We start from the raw sequence: 18,982 nt of genomic DNA, 5'->3' as shown, positions 1-18,982 counted from the left end.
ACAGACAGCTGATGGTGTGGTTGAGCCAACTCAGGAGGGCCCTCTGCAGGAGGGTGGAACCCAGGAGTTCCAGGCAGCCTGGTCTAGGGACTTTGTTCAGTGATGTCAGCTATTAGGTGTGGCTAGAAGCAGGGAAGGGACACCAAAGTGGGGTTTCCAGTGAGCGTGCACAGTTGAAGGACCAGGAGTTTGAAAATATTTGCAAACACGCCTTTCTTAATCCCATCTGACCATCCTTGGTCCAAATGCTTCCTGCCTCTTGTTGGACTCTTGGGACTCTGTCTCGTGTTCTAGGACAAATGCTAACTGGGCTCTTCAGGCCCCAGTCCTCATGCCTACACCCTTTGACTCCCACACAGAGTCTCTTCACAGCCTTTGGAGCCCAGATGAGCACCTTGGGTACTTAGTTTCCAGCTCCTCTCTGGCCCTGCTGGCCCAAGTACTGCACACTCTCCAGGGATCCAAGCTGCCCATCTCGAGACCCCAGGCCTGGGAGACCTGACCCAGATTGCATTTAGCCTGGGCTTCCCAGGTGGTCTCCAAGCCCTCTTTTTACTGATTCAATTTTCCTTCAGTCATCTATCACTATTTACTTTCATTTTAAAATAATACTTGCCAGTTGTGGAGTAATGTAAAAAGTATGGAAGTAAAATGGAAGGGGAAAAAAAAAATCACTACATTCCCTTTACCCTTGACAACCGTTGACAGGTCCTTGCTGAACCTTCAATAGTTCCTTCGTTTATATAGAGCTGTATAAAATTTAAATAAAATTTTTATTTAAAGAAATAAAGTTGAGATCGTGTTATATATGCAGCCCTCTGCTTCTACCCAGCTGTGTAACTCTGTACTGAGGATCCTGAGGGAGCCCTGTGGGCGGAGTGGTCCCTGCCACAGGTCAGTGGGAAATCAGTTCTCGTAAATCAGCCAGGGCCAGTTACCCAAGTATGAATAGAAGGAAGAACGAAGGAAGAACAAGCAAGATTCCTGGAGACTGCAGATGATCCCACCTTATGCATACATTATAATTTATTTATCTCTAAAACCATTTATGTCTCCTTTTTTATTGCTATAAATCATGGCTGAGTTGAGCATGTGGTACAAGAGCTCTAATCCTAGCAGCTGGTAGACAGAGGCAAGAGGATCTTTAATTTGAGGCTAGTCAGGGTTACGTAGTAAATTCAAGCTTGGGCTACACGCCCTATCTCAAAAAATAAAACACACACACACACACACACACACACACACACACACACACAAACAAAGGAGGGGCTGGAGATAAGGCTCAGCTCTTAACACTCGCTGCTCTTTCAGAAGTCCTAGGTTCAATTCTGAGGACCCATGAGATGGCTCACAACGCTCTTTAACTCCAGTTCGAGGGGGTCTGATATCCTCTTCTGATACTTGAAGAGCATGAGTTTCAGGACAGCCAGGGCTACCTAGAGAAACCCTGTACTTAGTTTCCCAGTACTTAGGAGGCCCAGGCTGACATGGGCTACATGAGATCCCATTTCAAATTAAAACAAGACAAAAAAATCATGGCAGAAATTGGTGATATTCGTTGCCTCTTGGGAGACAAGTCTGATGGGAAGCTGGGGGACTGGGGTGAGGAAACTACCCTCTCTATATGTCAGGGACTCTTGATTTATTACTGTGTCAATGTAACTATTAATTCTTTAAGGTCAGTTAAATTAAATTAAATAACACTGCAAACATCTTTGTCTAAATTCCTGATCTTTCTTTAGACCAATTTCATTGAGATCAAGTTGCCTTGATGAACACTGACCAGTTACCTTCTAGAGAGTTTAGCTCCACAGCCCTTAGCTTTAAGATCCACACAAACAGACCCCCAGCTACCGGGACTTTCAGAGAGGCAGCCTTTCCTTTGCTGTCTTTCCCTCCAAACTAAGAGCTACGCAAAGGAGACCAGAGCCCTGCCTTGGAGATCCTGGGTTGAAGCCTGTGTTAACCACCTCTGTGTGCATCCTAGGGATACCCACAGTTACTTCTTGAATAGCTCCCCCAAATCATTACAAATTCATGTCCCCATTTTACCAGCAAGAACAATGAAGCTTGGGTTGGGGATTTAGCTCAGTGGTAGAATGCTTGCCTAGCAAGGCCAAGGCCCTGGGTTCGGTCCTCAGCTGGGGGTGGGGGGAGCTTCGGGGGGAGGGGGAGAACAATGAAGCTCAACACACTACAGCCATTTGCCCAGGATGGTAACTACTGTGATTCCACCGAGATGGATCTGGTAGCCATGATGAGAGGATCCCTGACTCTTTTAGGAGCACTGCCCACTCAGAGACTCTCTCCCAGCATCACCCTCTCCTAGACTCTGCGCTTGCTCCCCTGTGGACAGTCTCCCTCCTCCCCCTCTCCATTATTTACTTCCACTCCTTAAGCTTCCGGCTCAGGAGGCCTGAGAAAGGACAAGGTAGATGGGGAAGGAAGTGGAAATTCTGTGTAAACCCTCATCTGTATCACAAAACTTGTCTTAAGTGCCAGCCCCAGGGATTTGCCGGAGCTGGCATGACAGAGGTGGGGCTGAAGGTCAGATTAAATTGGACTAGTAACCCCCAGAGGGATACTTGAAAGAGGTTTGCTAAAGAAAGAGTTTCCGGCAGGGACTCGGTGGTTGAGGCAGGCAGAGACTGCATGCGAAGCTGACCCGACCAGGTCAAGCCTGCTTAGCAGGGCCTGGCAGTGACAGGTCTGGAGGTTCACAGGAAACCTGAAATCTTGCCTTTTTCTCCCAGTAATGAGTTGGTATAAAAATGGATCCTGAATAAAATTGTCTGCAGTTTTCAAATTTCAAAATGCATTAGTCAAAATATATCAAATTTCCATGTACTGGCTTACCACCTGCTCTAAGTGGGATCCCTCTTCAGCTGGAATATATTGAAATATGAATCACCCCCGAGAGGCAAAGGGGATCAGAAAGGGGGTGAGGTCCTCAGAATGTGCTGAGTCCCAGGCTCCTCTGGATCCCCAAGGCTACCCCTTGATCAATGACAACATTTATTTCCTGGGTGGCCCAGAACCATGGCGACTTCCTTCAATCTCAGATTCCTAACCCAAACCCTTACCCGCTGTTCAGCCTTTTGCCACAAAGGGCAGAGCACAGCCTTCTCCCACTCTAGCCTTTAATGAGAGCGGCTGTGAGCACTCAGGCTCATGGGGAAGGCTCACGGGGAAGGCAGGCTTGTAATCCTAAGGCTACACCCAATGGCAACTTTGACCTCATTTGCTCCCTGGCCTTCATTTGTAGGAGACAGGATCTCCCACAGTCCAGGTTGCCCTTAAAGTCAAGAGGCCCCTGTCCCTGCTGGAAACAATTCCTTCTAAGTTTCGGAAGCTGAACTTTGTGGTTCCCATCTATCTTTCTGTCAGCAGCTCCTGGTTCTGCTCCCTGTTCTCTAGGACTGAGCCCCAGCTCCCCTCCCCTGCAATCACACCTGTCTGGGGGAATCTCACAGAGCATGCTCAGCACCGTCTTCACAGTGAGGTCTGATGATCATCCGCACCGTAGTCCGCTAGACGGTCCACTCACGTCTCCACACAGGTATCTAATAAACAGGTCTGGCTCACCACATCCTCAGCGTGTCTCCTAACAGGTTTCCCCATCCGGGCGGCTGAGGGAGCCATTCTTTTCTTCATTGCTCAGGTTTGAAAGCGCAGAGACGGTTTCCCTGTCTTCCTTTCCTTTATCCTCTTCTCCTTTGATTCCCTGCGTCCCTCTGACTTCCTCATCACACATTATTGTCTCCTGCACATCCACACTGTCTCTCCCCGTAGACCCTACAATGGCTTCCTTACTGGGTCTTTTTATTTTCCTCCTATCATCACCACACTCCACACAGGCCAGAAATATTTTCAGGAATACTAAGTACAGGACCCAGGGGTGGTGTGGCTCAGTGGTATGGCACTGGCCTTGCCCGTGCTACCACACAAATGCCACAAAACAAAAGAAAACAAAAGAACGCAAAACAGTATAACCATGTTACTCTCCTCTTTAGAGTCTTCTAGTAGTTTCTCCTTGCACCCCGATAAAATACGACCTCTTCTCAGTCCCCCGTGCCCTCATGATTGCTCTGATCGCCTCTCTAGCACCATCCTGTACCTCCCCTGGCACTAGCCGCACTAGGTCACAGCAAGCTCTGTTGCCTTGGAGGTTTGGCTCTGCCTTATGGTAAACTCCACACACACTTCCTACATGTGAATACCACAAAATTCGCCATTTGAAAGCACACAGTTCAGTGGCATGTAGTGCGTTCACAGCATTGTGCCAGACACCACCATTACCTAGTTCCGGAATATTTCCCTCACCCCGAAGGGAGACCACATGTCCATTAGCAGTCACCCCCACACTCCCTCCCCCAGCCCCTGGCAGCCACAGATCTCCTTTAAGTCTCTGTGGATTTACCTGTTCTGAATAGTTCATAGACTCAGAATCATATGACGTTTGCTTCAGAGTTTTAACAAGGGTGCTTGTCCCGGGCAGGGCCTTTGTAGGGCCATCTCTGTTTTGGCTGTCAGGTCTCAGATCAGACATCACCTCCCTGTTTTAGAACACCCTCCTCCTGCCCCCAGCCACTGTTGATTTCATAAGAACCCTGCTCCATTTATTCCCCTCTCTGCACTCCTCCCGCACTCCTCGAGTACCTGGTTTAATTATTTGCTTATGTGTTCTCTGTCCCCAGGATGGTGCTGGGCCCTCGACAATTATTGGTGGTCTGAAAGAGCTAGCACAGAATCTATTGCTCTACATAGAGCCATCTAGCTTGCTACAGGAACCCAGGTGAGGAGCATGGAGGAGTGAGGAGAAAAGCCTCAGAGGGATGGTCAGCCTTAGGGGGCTGGGGGTGGGGTATGGACACGGAGGATTGGAGACAGCTTTTGAAATAGATGAAAGTGCTTGGGCAAGTCCAGAGGCTGGAAGAACAAGTCAGTTAGGAGCCATAGACAGTTTTCAACCTGTCCCATTGTTTCACGAGCCTGCACAGAGGAGACATCACATGCTTCAGAGTTGGGGTAGATACGCCATAAAAAGTACGGCAGAAAGGATGGAGTCTCTTTTGTTTGTCTGTTTCTTCTCCACCACAGCATCTCCCCTAGCCCCCGGGTCCTAGTACGCTCACTGTTTCACCGACACAGAGAACAGAATAGGTCCCAGATGCTTTGACATCGTTCTACAAACAGCTTTTAGAGACATGGGAAGATGGGCGGGAGAGGATGCATTTCAGGCAACCTCAGCTGTACTCCAGGAGTCGGGGAGGGTCCGCCCTCTGAGCTGCTCTTCAGATGTGCAGGACCAGGATAGGCCTGGGACCAGGCCACCCAACTCCATCAGCTCTCCTTATCTTTCTTAGCTGAGTCCCAGCTCCTCTGGGCACAAAGATGTCTGTGAAGCCAGTGTTCTTCATTTCTCCTGATTGAATCAAGCCCAGATGGTCCAGGCCCTGTGGCTCTGGGAGTCCAGCTGAGCTCCCAGGAGAAGAGGCCCTTCCCCAAAGCCAAAAGGCTCAGAAGGGCAAATTCAATTGTGTACAAGGCAGGAGCCATTAACCTGTCTGTGGACTGTGGCACCCCCACCGCACCTCTGCTTCCCTTCTGCCAGCAGAGCTTATGCAGTCCCCTCCCTTCCACTTCTACGGAATCCTAGCCCATCTCCTCCTCAGCTGTGCCCCTCCGCCCTCCTCTCCCTTCACAGCTCTCTCATTCAGGCCCTGAGGACCAGAATGGAGTTTGAGCTAAGGAGGACAACAAGCCCGTGGAAAAGTGGCAGGTGCGTCTCATGGGTATGGGGCTCAGATGCAAGGGGCCATCTGAACACAGAATTCTGGGATCTCAAGTACCCAGCACATGGTCTAAAGCTGTGGTCTCCAGGATCACTAAAAAAGAACTACTTCAGCTGGGCGGTGATCCACACTTTAATCCATCACTGACTCGGGAGGCAGAAACAGGCAGATCTCTGAGGTTGAGACCAGCCTGGTCTACAGTGTGAGTTCCAGGACAGTCAGGGCTACACAGAAAAACTCTGTCTCAAAAACACCAACCAACCAACCAACCAACCAACCAACCAACAAACCAAACAAACAAACAAACAAACAAACAAAACCATAAAAGGAAAGAAAGAAATATGACATTTCAAAGATTTCACACAGGGAAAAAAAACCTGTAGAAATGTCTCATGAATAACTTTTTTCCCCCCACAGCTAGCATTTTATTCAGATAGCAGTCTCATTACACATGGTTCAAGATAAGAACTCAAATCAGAAGTTAAAGATTGGTCTTCAAACATCATAGCCAACAATGCCACATTTGCCTATGATGTCTCCGATTTAAAACCACATCCACACCTCAGTGGCCACCAAACCATGCAGCCCGGCTTCCTTAACTGGAAGGTGTTTGAAGCCACCAGTCTTGGCACTTTGAATTATTTTTTTCATGCTCTGAATAGCTGTAGGGATTTCACCAGGGGTTGGGGGAACCAGCTCAACCTTGGTGTAGTGCCAAAATGCGGTCAATCGAGGCTTCAAGTAAGTCACGGCAGCAGCCACCATTGACGGTGCCTTCTCCACGAAGTTACGGAGCTTGGCCATGGTCTAAAGTGGAAGGTTCGTCTCCCCAAACCACCAGCTGAATGTCTCATGAGTAACTTTTATATTGGTTTATGGAGAGAAGTTTCTTTCTTTCTTTTTTTTTTCTTTCTTTTTTTCAGAACTGGGGACCGAACCCAGGGCCTTGCGGTTGCTAGGCAAGTGCTCTACCACTGAGTCAAATCCCCAGCCCCTGAGAAGTTTCTTTTTAACTTGTAGGTGTACTTAATGTGTCTGACTGGAGTTATGAATGGTTGTGAGCTCTCATAGTGCTGGGAACTGAACCTGGCAAGAGCAACATATACTCTTAACAGCCCCAAGAATGATGAAATATTTTAATACATTGAATTAAATAAAAACAATTTTAAAGCCAGGCAGTGCTGGCAAACGCCATTAACCCTAGTAATCGAGGCAGAGGACAGATGAGAGCAGGCATCTAAAGATTTACTTATCTTATGTGTATGCGTACTTCATACATACACGCACTGTCATTCTCATCAGACACACCAGAAGAGGGCGTCAGATCCCATCGCATCCCACCACGTGTGAGCCACTATGTGGTTTCTGGGAATTGAACTCAGGACCTCTGGAAGAGCAGTCAGTGCTCTTAACCACCGAGCCATCGCTCCAGCCCTGTTCTTATCCTTTGCCTACTAGAAAGCTTAAAGTCCATCCATTTGCCTTCTATTGGACAGAGTTGGTGCAAAGTGAAGCTACTGGCTTGGGCTGAGGTTTATTGTCTTCTAAAGTGAGAAAGAGTAGGAAAAGGTCTGACAAGGAGACCTCTTTGGGGTGCTACTTGGAGGAAGCAAGTCCTGAGAGCCTCCCAAAAAATCCCCATTTATGCATTAGAAAGCCAGTAGCTCCCCAGTAGACGAACCTATCCAGTAAGTGCCTGAGACAGGAAGGGGTGTGGCCTGGGGAGAAAGGGCCTTATAGTCTTTCCTCCTTCCTCAAGCATAGGCATTGACCTTGGCCACAGTAGAGTAGGCTGTGACTATTTCAGTGGCGTACACTGTTGTGAGAAGCAACAAGAAAAGATCCTGTTTAGATGTTTAAGAATCCAGGATGCAAGTCGAGTGGCAGTGACTAATACCTTGAATCCCAGCACTCAGAGGCTGAGGCAGGCAGATCTCTGTGAGGTTAGCCTGGTCTACAAAGTGAGTTCCAGGACTGCTAGGGCTACACAGAGAAACCCTATCTTGAAAAATAAAACAAAACAAAACAAAAAAAAAAAAAAAAAACAGAAAAAAGGAGCCAGGATGCAGCTCTTGATTGGAGAGCAAATGGAACTCCTGAGGTAGCTGGAATGGTGTCCAGGAGTGCCCCAGAGCTGAGCAAAGGGAAAAGCGGGGGAAAGGACGACAAGGAGAGGACATAGTTCAGTGGTAGATGGTTTGTCCACATCTACTCTGGGTCCCATCCCTGGTAGAGGAGAAGAGAGGGTGCAAAGACAGACAGTGCCTGAAATGGGACAGACCTATCAAAGGATGCTATCAAAGGATGCCCACCGGAAGTGTCCGCCTAAGAATGAGGACCGGCTATGGGGGGGAAAGAGCCTGTACTGCAGTGGAGGGCTATTTGGGATATGATACGATCTGCTGGGAAAGGAAGAGGTGTCCTTGGACTATTGGGCAGGGTGGAGCTCTTCATACCTCTACAGGAGGGTAGGATAGGTAGAAGACCTTAAGGAAGTCTGGGGTACCCTCAGAAGCCCAGTGGGGCATTGGCTTAGAGTGGTTCAGACCCGAGCTCCCATGCTAACCTTCCTGGTGAGGCCCTCTGGCTGCTCTCTGCTTCCCAGGCCTGGTCCTGCCCTCAGCCCTGCCTCACAGGTAAATTCAAAGGTCTATCAAAAGAGGGCTTTTCTCACCTGGGCGTGGCTTAGTAATCATGCCTCAGCCTCCATAGAAGGCCCTGGCTTCCTGCAGCCCAGCCCAGGAAGAAATGGCTTGCTTATTTTCTGACTTCAAAGCTGGAGGCAGGCTTTCAAACTCTTCACTCTGGTTCCCCCAACCCCAACTCCCTCACTTAGGAACAGGACTGCTTGCTTATGCAGCCCAGATCACGGGCATCTCCAAAGCTAATGAATGATCCGCACTTGGGCTCAGGTCAGCAGCCCCTGCCTGCTTCCCGGGTCCCGACTTGATAGCTCATTATTGCAGCATTCCCAGGAGACGGATGGAATTTTTTTTTTCCACCATCACCTAATTACATTCCAGCTCAACATGAGACGGTGACATGTGTCCAATCCACACATGATTCCCAATAAGCCTGACAATGTTCCTGCAGAGGGTGTGAATGGGGATGTTTTAATCTTGAAGTTTATGTGGAGCTATTTCCTGGGGAGAGCCCCTCTTCTGTCAGGAGCAGGCAACCCCACCTGGGTAGCTATGGAAGCTTGTGTGGACAGAAGTCACTGCAAGGAGAAGCAGGAGGGGGATATGGGAAGGTAGACAGGTGGTGACTCTGATGGTCTCAGAGTTACAGTCTTGAAGGCACATCCAAACTGTGCAGAGACTCCCAGACAGGACTCCTTCCCCATGCTAAGTGGAGTGTCTCGGTGTGTCCCGTCCCCGAAGCATCCTTGGGATTGGGGAGCACAAGGTTCTGTCTTTAGTGGCCCTGAGGCTTGGCTATGCTATTATCTCTTTATTGAGACAAGGGACACTGACGCAGGCTGAGAATGGTCCTGGCTCCTGTACTGTCTTCAAGAAATGGAAACCAGAGTCACTGCCCATCCCTGGATCATCCTGAGTTGGCTCCAGCTTTCCACAAGACCAGTCCTGGTTTCACTGTTTCTTCTGTAATGCTCAGTGGCCTTTCCCACACCCATCTCTCTCAGAGCCACAGGCCTTAAGTTCTCTGCCCCGCAACTGTTCTCATCTGCTCACAGATGGAATCATGCAGAAACAGAAGGCTGAGGTGGGCAGGTAAGAGGGCACAGGTCGCAGGCAGGCCCATCCAAGGCCCTGGGTCCCAGCCATGCTGCCTTGGAAGGAGTGGGAGTCTTTGGCTTTGCCAGAGGGTAGTATTCCAGATTTGTACCTGCAATTGGTTAACACTGTATTCGAAAAATAAAGCAAACAAGAACCAGTGTGTGGGCAAACACCACTCCACCTGTAGCGTGGATTCTGCCTGAGGCCATGGTTGCCAACAGCTGCCAGAACTGTGTACTGTGCCCCCTCAGAGCTCACAAGGAGAGCCCTTTCTCCCCGCCAACTCCCACTCCATAGCTTCTTTGCTGTAGGCCTGTTTCAGTTGCTCCCATTGAACAACAAAACTATGCAGAAAGGAAATATCAGCAACCGCCTTACTCTGTCCCTTCACTGGAAGCTAGCTAACTTCCCTCCTGCCTCCTCAAGCCCTGAACTCGGGACGGAGCCTCCTTCTCATGCACAAATGGCCTGATTAGTACTGAAATCCCTGTCTCCAGTTTCCACTTTTCAACTTGCCCCAGGTGCCCCTGAGGTCACAGTCACCTTAAAATCTCCTTCTCCCCGAATTCCTCTGCACAACTCTCTCCTAGAACTACTCCAGTCTTTCTGGACATTCTGGTCGGTCCCTGTCACAGACACCCTTTCTACTTCTCAGTCCCTGTCACAGGTACTTCTCATACTTCTCATCTTACCATAGGTGGGGTGGGGGCAGGGGAGTGCATATCCTCCGTAATCATTTCTTTTTTTTTATTATTAATTTATGTATGAGTCCACTGTCGCCATCTTTCAGACACGCCAGGACATCGGATCCCATTACAGATGGTTGTGAGCCACCATGTGGTTGCTGGGAATTGAACTCAGGACCTCAGGAAGAGCAGTCAGTGCTCTTAACTACTGAGCCATCTCTCCAGCTCCTGTAACCACGATTTCTGTAAAGCCGTCTCCCTCTTACTCTCCTAACTCCAGATCTGTACCAAATGGTTTATATATGTGTCCTGTTGGGGGTCTCCATGCCTTGCCCCTCTCGAAAACTCCACTCTTCCACCCCTGTCACTTTCTAGAAACCACAAGTAGCTAAGTCTTCCAGGAACCTGGGACTCTGCGTTCTCTTGGTCGATTGGGTTCAGTCTCCCAAGTCCTGTGGCTTGTACTTCCAGTGCTCTCTCCTGACAGCACAACTGCTTCCTCACGAATCTCCCGTGTGCTTACCATTCTCCTGCACCTTCCCCTCCTGTCTCTGAAGCTTGGATCTGATGACATCACTCTCAATATCTGTGACCCTCCCTTCAGGACTATATCGAACTCTCTGCTCAGTACCCTGGACTCAGCCAATATTCAAGGCCAGTGCCAACACTTGGTGCGTGCTGAGTTCTCTCCTATCTCCAGTCTTGGGTCATGCTGTCTCCTCCATCTGGGATACCCCTCCTTTCCTCACCCACCCAAATATTCTTTTGTGGTTTGTTTGTTTGTTTGTTTAAAGACAGGGTTTCTCTGGCTGTCCTGGAACTCGCTCTGTAGACCAAGATGTCAGAGACCCACCTGCCTTTGCCTCTTAAGTGCTGGGATTAAAGGCGTGCACCGCCATGCCCAGCTTTGAATAACTCTCCTTTTAAACTTGTCCCAGGCCAAATGCTTTCTCTTCCCTTTGAGCTTACCCAGAACACTGTGTTCATTCAACATGGCCTCAAGGTGTCAGTTTTCATGGGGGTATCTACAGGCAAGCGAGAGACTAAATAGACGAATTCTGCAGACCACGGATAAAAATAACACTCGGACCCAATCTGTGGCACCCAACCAAGGAGACCAGCCTAGTTCTCTGCAGTAACCAGCCTAAAAGGCCGGCTATCTGACAGCTGTAAATTAGACTAGACCACTGTATGGCAAAACTCAACCTTTTTACCTTGTAGTAAAAACCAGCCAGATCTTGACTAACTTCGTTTTGTTCCTGCTTCCAACTTGGGCCATCTAGAGAAACCAAACACTTAGCACTAGCCAATTATATTTGGGTTTCTGGCTGCAACTTCATCTACCTACAGCTTCTCCATCGTTAGCTGCCTCCAAAGAGAGCTTGCTAATGTCTCTCTCCCAGTCCTCTGTCTACCTTTGGCTCTGATAAAAATGCAAGTGACGGCAGCCACCCCTTGGCTATAACCCGCTTTGAATAAAAAGCCTTTATTCTTTGATTTGTTATTCTTCATTTATTACCATACATGCAACAAGCCTTGCTGAAGGTAACGGTCTGTGATGCTTTGAATACAGCTGGTACCCACCAAAACACATGGTGAGCCCTGATCCCCAATGGTGGAGGCAGTCTGTAAGAAGAATAGTTCCGGTTATGAAGGCAGAAGTCTCCAGGATGGGCCAATGCCTTTTTCACACAGCTGAGTTCTTGCTTTCACTGGGTTGGGTGCTACAAGCGTGAGAAGTAATAAAGCAAGACAACCCCCACGGTCCTCCAAAGGTGCCCCCCTGCCCTTCCACCATGAATAGAAGCATCATGAGACTTTCTCCGAAAACCAACAAGAAGTCAGTATCTGCTCTCTTGGACTTCCCAGCCTCCAGAATCATGAGCCAAAATAAACCGTTTCTTTCATAGATTAACCAGTCTTGGATAGTCTGTTACAGAGACAGAAAATGGACTAAGACAAGGCTTGAAAGAAAACTAATCCATTATCTTAGACAGACTTAGCAGGGCAGCTGTTCCCACTGCAGTATCCCGTGTAGCTGTAGTCAGATGGCAACAGACTCTGAAGCCATCTGGGGACTGAACTACCATGCTGGACATCTGAGCCTGTCTTCCTTCCTGTGGGTTTCTCTTCTCAAAGTGATGTCTCTCATAAACTGACCTCTTTATTGGGGCTCCCAGCTCCCCAAAATACACAGGTTAGGCTGTTTCTATTAATCTTGTTTGTTTTGTTTTTGTGTTTGGAGACAGGGCCTTTCTACATAGCCCTGGTTACCCCAGAACTGACAATGTAGACCAGGCTAGCCTAAACTCAGAGATCCACCCGCCTCTGCCACCCAGGTGCTAAGATTAAAGGCATGCATCATGTCTGATTCGTTTTTTGAGACAGGGTCTCACATAGTCCAGGTTGTCCTTAAACTCACTCCGTAGCCAAGGCTGGCCTTGAACTCTGGGTCCTCCCGATTCTACCTCCTGAGTGCTGGAATTAGAAGCATGTGTCCCAGTGGCTGGCTTAGGTGGCAGCCTTCTTCCCCCCCACCCCACCCCTGGAGCTGAGGACCGAACCCAAGGCCTAGGTGGCAGCCTTCTTTTTTTTTTTTTTTTTTTCTTTTTTCTTTTTTTCGGAGCTGGGGACCGAACCCAGGGCCTTCCGCTTGCTCTACCACTGAGCTAAATCCCCAACCCCGAGGTGGCAGCCTTCTTAAGGTAACAGGTACCTGTTGTGATTTCAGTTTCACTTTATTTATGAGCTAAATCAAGTCACAGGACCAGGTGTGGTGGTGCTTACCTGTAAGCCCAGAACATGGGGGACTTAGGTGTTAAGATTAGGAGTTTACATCAGCCTGGACTAGAAAGCAAACCCATGTCTCAAAAAACTAACAGGGTCTGGGAAGAATAATCAGGGGTAGGTGCACTTGCTGTGCAAGCCTGAGGACCCGAGTTCAATTCTTAGCACCCACATTAGAATCGTGGTGTGGCTGTGTGCATACAAGTGCCTATTATCCCAGTGTTGTCATGGGCAACACAAGTGAATCCTGAGGGCTTTCTGGCCAGCATGTCTAGATGAACGGATGGGTCCTAAGGCTAATGACAAATCCTGTGTCTAGGGAATAAGGCAGAGATCAGTGGAGCAAACACCTCACCTCCTCCTGTGGTTACCACAAGCACGGCATATGTATGCACGAATACACACCATACATACACTCTTGCACACGCACACACAGACACACACAAACACAGACACACACACACTTAATTAAAAAGAGAGGGAGATATTAATGATCACACACTCCTGTTTTGATACCACTTGAAAACTGGAGGCAGGAATCAGAAGTTCAAGGTGAACCTTGGGTTGCATAAAACCTGTCTCAAAAACCAAACCCTAAAAACCCAACCAACCAAGCAACCAAGCACACATGAACCAAAATAATAAACCAGGCTGCAGACTCAGCCCGGATTCCACTCAGGAAGGGAACCTCACGCAGGCGTGAATGGCCACAGGTGGGCCCTCTTTGGAGACTGGCACATGTTCCTTTCCCATTGACACTGCTGTTCTTGACTCTGCCTTCCATGCCTGGCAGGGGGCCTGAGCGAGCTGCCTCTCAGCCACGCTCCAAAGCCACGGGAAGGGATGAGAGATGGCAGAACCAACAGATGGACAGAAGGGCTCCGTGCAGGCTTCCCTGCCTGCAGGCCCCGCCACCACGTTTAGTTCATATAAACACCGCTCTTTACTGCTGAACGCGCCTCTATTTTTAAACCTCTCAAGCAGTGAGTGGTGCTTAACATTTTTTGAATCAGGGACCCCCTTAAGCAATCTTAATGCAGCTGTAGGAGACCCCTCCCTGAGGAAGTGACATCACGGTCACTCATAACTCTGGAACAGGTTAAGGACAGATGCCCTTTTACTGAGCCCTCACCAAGAGCTCACTGTGAAGGGGACGTCTCCACTATCCACTTGACGCACGTCAGGCTTCAAGCTTCCATCTTGGCACCATTCTTTAGGCAGGAAAGATGATGCTGACGAGGCTAAAGAGGCCGGATGTGGTAGCACACACCTTAATGCCAGCACTTGGGAGACAGGCAGGAGCAGCTCTGTAAGTTCAAGGCTAGCCAGAGAAACATAATAATAAGGGGAGAGGAGTAATTATTAGAGAGTGGCAGAACCTGGATTCTGAGAAGACAGCTTTGGTGGCAAAGCCCGGATACTCCTGAGCACAGCACCACACAGTTTCCGAAGCTGGCAGAGTCAGGTGGATCTATGAGTTTGAAGTCAGCTGGGTGTACACAGTGAGTTCCAGACAGCCAGGACTACACAAAGAAACCCCTTCTCCAACAAACCAAACAAACAAAAAGAATTCCTTCTCAGGACTGAAGAGATGGCTCAGTAGGTAAAAGGACTCCTGCTGCTACTCTTCTTTAACCCTAGCTCAGGGGACACAGAGGCAGGTGTCTCTCTAGGAGTTCAAGGCCAGCCTGGTCTACAAATTGAGTTGCAGGCTAGTCAAGATTGCATAGAGAGGGGGCTGGAGAGATGGCTCAGTGGTTAAGAGCACCGACTACTCTTCCAGAGGTCCTGAGTTCAATTCCCAGCAACCACACGGTGGCTCACAACCATCTGTAATAGGATTGAATGCCCTCTTCTGGTGTGTCTGGAGACAGCTACAGTGTAGCTTATGTAGAGAGGCCTTGTCTCAAACAAACAATCTAAGGATTCCAGATGAAATCAGACATGGTAGCTTATGTCTCTAATCCTAGCATCTGGGAACTGAGCCGGGTGACTGGAAAGTCAGAGAGCTGTCCCACGCTTGGGGCCCAGCTGTTCTTGGGACACAGCACTACTCCTTCACCTGGCCCTCCTCACTGACTCTCCGCTAAAATGCTCTCCCTTCTCCAAGATCAATGCTTCATTCTCCCTAGAGCTTTCCATAGCCTTGAACTACCCCAGAGTAGCTTTTGTTTTCTCCTCTTCTCTTGGGGGCTTTCTCCTCTCCTAAGCAGGTATCATCTCACAGCCTTAGTTGTGGACCCTATGGGAATGAAGGTCAACCCCCATAACTTCCTCGCCCCACTCCCGGACAGGCTAGCATCCATACTATTAGTGTGGAAACCTTCCCTTCTACCAAGCTGATCTTCAGATGCTGAGTCCCCAAGCCCAAGAGGGAATGGGAGTCCACAGTGCACATGCTACAGTGGGGCTCACAGGACTGGACATATCCCCTTCGTTCAGAGAACTAAGTTGGGGGTTGTTTGTTTTTATTTTGTTTTTAATTTTTAGACATTTACTCTACTTTACACGTTTGAGCATTTTGCTTATACACCTGCATGTAGCATACCATATGCGTGCCTGGCACCCAAAGAGGTTAGAGTAGGTCAGAGTTGGAGTTACAGATGCTTCTGAGCCACCAAGGTGGTGCTGGGAATTGAACCCAGGACCTCCCAGCAAGAGCAGCCAGTGCTCTTAACTGCAGAGCCATCTCTCCAGCCTTGGGCCTCATCTCACCTGCTGCTCAGTGGAATATCTTGTCATCTGTTTGTTTTGTTTTCTCAGGAAATACAATGTTACACAAAAGCTGTATTGTTTTGTTTACCCACAACAATAAAGACTAAAAAGAAGGGGCTAGGGGTTGGGGATTTAGCTCAGTGGTAGAGCGCTTGCTCTTCGGTCCCCAGCTCCGAAAAAAAAAAGAAGGGGCTGCTATCTGGCAAATGGACAGCCTCTATGGGAACTCACTGAAAGATACTGCCTTTTTTATCTTCTGTCTTCTGTTTATGTTTTGTTTTGTTTTGTTTTGTTTTTTGAGGCAAGAGGTGTGTGTCTCACTCTGTAACCTAGGCTACTTTTGATCTTGTATGAAACTCAGGTTGGCCTCAGACTTGCAGGTTTGTGCTAACACAGCTGGTCAAATCCCACCTTCTGGAGCCCCTGGTGTCAGTCTAAACCAGGCCACCAGGTGAGCAGTGCCCACCTCATGCCCAGAAAGCAACAAGTTAGGCAAGAAATGTTCCAAGGACAGAGGTCCTTAGCCCCTCAGGGTCAACTTGAAGGTCGCCATTGCTGTCCTGTGGGCCTGGTTCAAGTATTTACTTTGTAAGTGATGATTAGTTCTCAATGCTACCACAAAAGCAAACTGCCCAGTAACAAAATGCCAGGTCTGGTGTGGTGGCAAACAACTGTAATCTCGGCACTAGGGAGGCTGAGGCAGGAAGACAAAGCATTCAAGGCCAGTCTGGGCTACACGGTGAGATTCAGGACACCCTGAGCTAGAGAGTAAGACCCATAAGAGGGTTTTTCTTGTTTTTGTTGTTGTTTGGTTTTTCGAGACAACATTTCTTTGTGTAGCCCTGGCTGTCCTGGAACTCGCTCTGTAGACCAGGCTAGCCTCAAACTTAGAAATCTACTAACCTCTGCCTCCTGAGTGCTAGGATTAAAGGCATGAGCCATCGCTGTCAGAGTTTCCAAAGAGTTTCCAGAGTTCCATAAGTTGGAGGTCTCTGGCTAAACAAAAATGAGAAAAGGGAAAAGGCTAGCAGAAGCCTGGCACGCCCCTTCCTTTGCTTCCTCAGACCAAGCCACTCTTGCCACCAGTCCTCTCCTGTTTTGATGGACTGTTTCCCTTTGAACTGTGAGACAAAATAAGCCCTTCCACCCTTAAGTTGCTTTTTGTTGAGTGTTTGACGGCAGGATGAGGGAAGTTACTAATACACCTGGGTTCCCTACCATCCTGAGGGTTGACACTTGCTTCCAGCCCCAAGCTGGGGCTAACTCCTACCCTTACTGTATAGTTCTGAGCACCAAGTGGACTTGCCAATTCTTTGAGAAGACACAGTGTGGGAAGTGGAGGAAGTCCCCGACAGTGGGGAGCTGTGCTTGTACAATTAACCTAAAAGCCTCTTATTAGCATCTTGGCCTAAAAGGCCCCACACGCCCACACAGAAATCAGTCTCCCCTCCCCACCATGGCTTCCAGCTTAGGGTGGAGAAAGGGTTTCAGCAAAGATGTGGGCTGATGCTCACCCTGAAGTTCAGAGCAGCAGAGAGAACACAGCTTCCTGGCTGGGGGGTGGGGGGGATTAGGCTGTGCCCCTGTGACAAGAGCTCGGAGAGAGCTTACATCACAGCATCTTAGCAGCCCCTTCGCCATTTGCAGATTTACTAAATCGAGAGCCAATTCTGACACAGTTTCTTTCAGGCAACTGTACCTTGCAGGTGTTCAGAATTTATTTGAGATAAAGAAAAACCATTAGAGAGAGAGAGAGAGAGAGAGAGAGAGAGAGAGAGAGAGCGAGCTAGCTCACAATCTTCAAAGCCACCTCTGAGACCAGAAAGAAATAAAAACAGTAGCCCGTACAAATGTGCAATTAAGTTTCCAAATACTTGGGAGCCATGAGAAACGCCAACCCCGCAGAGAACAGGTCTTTAAGGCAATTTTCTTGAACTCTATTCAGCACTCACTCAAAATGCCTTTTAAAAATAACATATGATTTTCTTCCCTCTCCAAATGCACCCCTGTTCTTTCTTTTCCAGGTAAGAATGAAGCCAACTCCGGGGTGAGAAAGGCAGTCACTCATTTTGATAAGGGATGGTGGACTATGTCTCCAGGAGGGCAGATAATAAAACTAAACAAACATCCCTGGCCAGCAGTGCAGGAGTCTTCCTGAGATGTGGGGAGGCAAAGGGGGCCTTTGCCCACTGGGAAAAGGCCCACGGTTAAACTTGGTTCTAAAGAGGTATTTGCCCACAGCCTGGGCTGAGTTCAACAAATCCCACTCTCCCCAGGTGGAGATTTGATTCCCCATAAGAAGGAGAAGGGCTCAGTTCCGCTGTAAGATTTGCTAAGAATAAAAGGTTCTCCTCTCCGCGTGAGGCTGAATGAGCTACAAAGAGGCATAAGAGAATGTAGTGTGTTGGCACTGCAGAGGGACATGAGGCCCACACCCTAGCCGCACCACGGCAGCAGTGTGACTTTGGATAGGTAACTGAGCCTTCCCAAACCTCAGTTCCTAAGCTAGAAGATGAGAATCACCCAGGGCTGCCAGGAAGCTGTGTGGTTTAGCTGCTAGAGTATCCAGTCGGTTACAGTCCCTGAGGCCAAGCACAAATGACAGCAGCTGGGGTTCAAGTCATTGTACCAATTGAAGTCTGCCCTTTATCCCTTCCCACCAACACTAAGGGCTGACATCAGGTATGGAGACAGCACACGTCATGGCTGACTGCCCAACCTTTGGATAGGACTCAACTTTGAATTTGGTCATTTAGTGTCTACCTGCCTTTCACCATAGCCCTTAGAATCTTTGAATGTTTCACTTCCCCATCTGAGAAATGGGAACACTAAGGATATTAGATTCCAATGCATGCAAAATGCTTAGCTAGTGCCTGGCCCATCGTAAGTGTCAGTGAGTAATAGGCAATTATTTTCTTATCATTTATAGCTCCCTTAGATCAGCCTCCATGTGCTAAAATTTAATAAGGTTTTGCTTCTTTGTATTTATTTTTACAGCTACTTTCTATTTATGGCAAGTGATACTGAGTCCCCATTTACAGAAGTGTTATCAAGTTTCCTTTTTGGATACATTTATTTAAGCTAAAGTGGGTCAATCTACAGAAGAAAAAAAAAAGAAAGCGAAAATATACTGCAGGTGGTACACAGATGGGTGAGACACTGGGAAGGTGTGAGGCAGGAACCTAAATTTTGGGAAGCCCCCAGATAACCTGTATAAAGCCAGGAGGCAGACAGACCCAGAATGTGTCCCACTCTCCCA

General features: G+C 48.5%; 1 protein-coding gene and 1 pseudogene across 1 annotated transcript in view; both read right to left on the bottom strand.

The window, feature by feature from the left end:
- The window catches only part of Rtn4rl1 (reticulon 4 receptor-like 1), a 73,659-nt gene that overhangs the window by 11,961 nt on the left and 42,716 nt on the right, over positions 1 to 18,982 (bottom strand).
- Positions 6,203 to 6,679, bottom strand: LOC120095262 (ATP synthase subunit g, mitochondrial-like; annotated as a pseudogene).

Source organism: Rattus norvegicus, chromosome 10 (genome assembly GCF_021556685.1).
Source record: "Rattus norvegicus strain SHRSP/BbbUtx chromosome 10, alternate assembly SHRSP_T2T, whole genome shotgun sequence".
In the NCBI taxonomy this organism is placed as follows: Eukaryota; Metazoa; Chordata; class Mammalia; order Rodentia; family Muridae; genus Rattus; species Rattus norvegicus.
This window is presented reverse-complemented; position numbering and strand designations above follow the sequence as displayed.